Source organism: Mycteria americana, unplaced genomic scaffold (genome assembly GCF_035582795.1).
Source record: "Mycteria americana isolate JAX WOST 10 ecotype Jacksonville Zoo and Gardens unplaced genomic scaffold, USCA_MyAme_1.0 Scaffold_27, whole genome shotgun sequence".
Taxonomy (NCBI): Eukaryota; Metazoa; Chordata; class Aves; order Ciconiiformes; family Ciconiidae; genus Mycteria; species Mycteria americana.
Window position 1 is genome coordinate 2,226,386 of NW_027445609.1, and position 4,595 is coordinate 2,230,980.

Here is a 4,595-nt window from a genome sequence, read left to right on the forward strand (position 1 = left end):
CAGTGCTGGCAGCTTTCGTGTGGGCGCAATCGGTGTACAATTCAAATTTGGCAGCGGGCTCTGCGAGTGTCACATAGGCATTGTTGCATATACCCAACCAAGGCTTTTGCAGAGCGCGAATGTCTGTGCGGCAGCGAATGCAGTTCCAAGGGACAGTGAAAACCAGGTAGAGCTTTCAGTGCTGGCAGCTTTCGTGTGGGCGCAATCGGTGTACGTTTCGAATTTGGCAGCCGGGCTCTGCCAGAGTCATATAGCCATTGTTGCATCATAACCAACCAAGGCTTTTGCGGACCGCGAATGTCTGTGCGGCAGCGAATGCAGTTCCAAGGGACAGTGAAAACCAGGTAGAGCTTTCAGTGCTGGCAGCTTTCGTGTGGGCGCAATCGGTCTACATTTCAAATTTGGCAGCCGGGCTCTGCCAGAGTCACATAGGCATTGTTGCGTCATAACCAACCAAGGCTTGCGCAGAGCGTGAATGTCTGTGTGGCAGCGAATGCAGTTCCAAGGGACAGTGAAAACCAGGTAGAGCTTTCAGTGCTGGCAGCTTTCGTGTGGGCGCAATCGCTGGACGTTTCAAATTTGGCAGCGGGCTCTGCGAGAGTCACATAGGCATTGTTGCATCATACCCAACCAAGGCTTTTGCAGAGCGCGACTGTCTGTGCGGCAGCGAATGCAGTCCCAAGGGACAGTGAAAACCAGGTAGAGCTTTCAGTGCTGGCAGCTTTCGTGTGGGCGCAATCAGTGGACGTTTCAAATTTGGCAGCAGGCAGTGCGAGAGTCACATAGGCATTGTTGCATCATAACCAACCAAGGCTTTTGCAGAGCGCGAATGTCGGTGCGGCAGCGAATGCAGTTCCAAGGGACAGTGAAAACCAGGTAGAGCTTTCAGTGCTAGCAGCTTTCGTATGGGCGCAATCGCTGGACGTTTCGAATTTGGCAGCCGGGCTCTGCATGAGTCACATAGGCATTGTTGCATCATAACCAACCAAGGCTTTTGCAGAGCGCGAATGTCTGTGCGGCAGCGAATGCAGTTCCAAGGGACAGTGAAAACCAGGTAGAGCTTTCAGTGCTGGCAGCTTTCGTGTGGGCGCAATCGCTGGACGTTTCAAATTTGGCAGCCGGGCTCTGCCAGAGTCACATAGGCATTGTTGCATCATAACCAACCAAGGCTTTTGCGGAGCGCGAATGTCTGTGCGGCAGCGAATGCAGTTCCAAGGGACAGTGAAAACCAGGTAGAGCTTTCAGTGCTGGCAGCTTTCGTGTGGGCGCAATCGCTGGACGTTTCAAATTTGGCAGCGGGCTGTGCGAGAGTCAGATAGGCATTGTTGCATCATACCCAACCAAGGCTTTTGCAGAGCGCGAATGTCTGTGCGGCAGCGAATGCAGTTCCAAGGGACAGTGAAAACCAGGTAGAGCTTTCAGTGCTGGCAGCTTTCGTGTGGGCGCAATCAGTGGACGTTGCAAATTTGGCAGCGGGCTGTGCGAGAGTCACATAGGCATTGTTGCATCATAAACAAATAAAGCTTATGCGGAGAGATAATGTCTGTGCGGCAGCGAATGCAGTTCCAAGGGACAGTGAAAACCAGGTAGAGCTTTCAGTGCTGGCAGCTTTCGTGTGGGCGCAATCGGTGGAGGTTTCAAATTTGGCAGCCGGGCTCTGCCAGAGTCACATAGGCATTGTTGCATCATAACCAACCAAGGCTTGCGCAGAGCGCGAATGTCTGTGCGGCAGCGAATGCAGTTCCAAGGGACAGTGAAAACCAGGTAGAGCTTTCAGTGCTGGCAGCTTTACGTGTGGGCGCAATCGCTGGACGTTTCAAATTTGGCAGCCGGGCTCTGCCAGAGTCACATAGCCATTGTTGCGTCATAACCAACCAAGGCTTGCGCAGAGCGCGAATGTCTGTGCGGCAGCGAATGCAGTTCCAAGGGACAGTGAAAACCAGGTAGAGCTTTCAGTGCTGGCAGCTATCGTGTGGGCGCAATCGCTGGACGTTTCAAATTTGGCAGCGGGCTCTGCCAGAGTCACATAGGCATTGTTGCATCATACCCAACCAAGGCTTTTGCAGAGCGCGACTGTCTGTGCGGCAGCGAATGCAGTTCCAAGGGACAGTGAAAACCAGGTAGAGCTTTCAGTGCTGGCAGCTTTCGTGAGGGCGCAATCGGTGTACAATTCAAATTTGGCAGCCGGGACCTGCGAGAGTCACATAGGCATTGTTGCATCATAACCAACCAAGGCTTGCGCAGAGCGCGAATGTCTGTGTGGCAGCGAATGCAGTTCCAAGCGACAGTGAAAAGCAGGTAGAGCTTTCAGTGCTGGCAGCTTTCGTGTGGGCGCAATCAGTGGACGTTTCAAATTTGGCAGCGGGCATTGCGAGAGTCACATAGGCATTGTTGCATCATAAACAAATAAAGCTTATGCGGAGAGATATTGTCTGTGCGGCAGCGAATGCAGTTCCAAGGGACAGTGAAAACCAGGTAGAGCTTTCAGTGCTGGCAGCTTTCGTGTGGGCGCAATCGGTGGAGGTTTCAAATTTGGCAGCCGGTCTCTGCCAGAGTCACATAGCCATTGTTGCGTCATAACCAACCAAGGCATGCGCAGAGCGCGAATGTCTGTGCGGCAGCGAATGCAGTTCCAAGGGACAGTGAAAACCAGGTAGAGCTTTCAGTGCTGGCAGCTTTCGTGTGGGCGCAATCGCTGGACGTTTCAAATTTGGCAGCGGGCTCTGCGAGAGTCACATAGGCATTGTTGCATCATAACCAACCAAGGCTTTTCAGAGCGCGAATGTCGGTGCGGCAGCGAATGCAGTTCCAAGGGACAGTGAAAACCAGGTAGAGCTTTCAGTGCTGGCAGCTTTCGTGTGGGCGCAATCGCTGGACGTTTCAAATTTGGCAGCCGGGCTCTGCCAGAGTCACATAGGCATTGTTGCATCATAACCAACCAAGGCTTTTGCAGAGCGCGAATGTCGGTGCGGCAGCGAATGCAGTTCCAAGGGACAGTGAAAACCAGGTAGACCTTTCAGTGCTGGCAGCTTTCGTGTGGGCGCAATCGCTGGACGTTTCAAATTTGGCAGCCGGGCTCTGCCAGAGTCACATAGGCATTGTTGCATCATAACCAACCAAGGCTTTTGCGGAGCGCGAATGTCTGTGCGGCAGCGAATGCAGTTCCAAGGGACAGTGAAAACCAGGTAGAGCTTTCAGTGCTGGCAGCTTTCGTGTGGGCGCAATCGCTGGACGTTTCAAATTTGGCAGCGGGCTGTGCGAGAGTCACATAGGCATTGTTGCATCATACCCAACCAAGGCTTTTGCAGAGCGCGACTGTCTGTGCGGCAGCGAATGCAGTTCCAAGGGACAGTGAAAACCAGGTAGAGCTTTCAGTGCTGGCAGCTTTCGTGTGGGCGCAATAGCTGGACGTTTCGAATTTGGCAGCCGGGCTCTGCCAGAGTCACATAGGCATTGTTGCATCATAACCAACCAAGGCTTGCGCAGAGCGCGAATGTCTGTGCGGCAGCGAATGCAGTTCCAAGGGACAGTGAAAACCAGGTAGAGCTTTCAGTGCTGGCAGCTTTCGTGTGGGCGCAATCGCTGGACGTTTCGAATTTGGCAGCCGGGCTCTGCATGAGTCACATAGGCATTGTTGCATCATAACCAACCAAGGCTTGCGCAGAGCCCGTATGTCTGTGCGGCAGCGAATGCAGTTCCAAGGGACAGTGAAAACCAGGTAGAGCTTTCAGTGCTGGCAGCTTTCGTGTGGGCGCAATCGGTGTACAATTCAAATTTGGCAGCCGGGCTCTGCGAGTGTCACATAGGCATTGTTGCATATACCCAACCAAGGCTTTTGCAGAGCGCGAATGTCTGTGCGGCAGCGAATGCAGTTCCAAGGGACAGTGAAAACCAGGTAGAGCTTTCAGTGCTGGCAGCTTTCGTGTGGGCGCAATCGGTGTACGTTTCGAATTTGGCAGCCGAGCTCTGCGAGAGTCATATAGCCATTGTTGCATCATAACCAACCAAGGCTTTTGCGGACCGCGAATGTCTGTGCGGCAGCGAATGCAGTTCCAAGGGACAGTGAAAACCAGGTAGAGCTTTCAGTGCTGGCAGCTTTCGTGTGGGCGCAATCGCTGGACGTTTCAAATTTGGCAGCGGGCTCTGCGAGAGTCACATAGGCATTGTTGCATCATACCCAACCAAGGCTTTTGCAGATCGCGACTGTCTGTGCGGCAGCAAATGCAGTCCCAAGGGACAGTGAAAACCAGGTAGAGCTTTCAGTGCTGGCAGCTTTCGTGAGGGCGCAATCGGTGTACAATTCAAATTTGTCAGCCGGGCTCTGCCAGAGTCACATAGCCATTGTTGCGTCATAACCAACCAAGGCTTGCGCAGAGCGCGAATGTCTGTGCGGCAGCGAATGCAGTTCCAAGGGACAGTGAAAACCAGGTAGAGCTTTCAGTGCTGGCAGCTATCGTGTGGGCGCAATCGCTGGACGTTTCAAATTTGGCAGCGGGCTCTGCGAGAGTCACATAGGCATTGTTGCATCATACCCAACCAAGGCTTTTGCAGAGCGCGACTGTCTGTGCGGCAGCGAATGCAGTTCCAAGGGACAG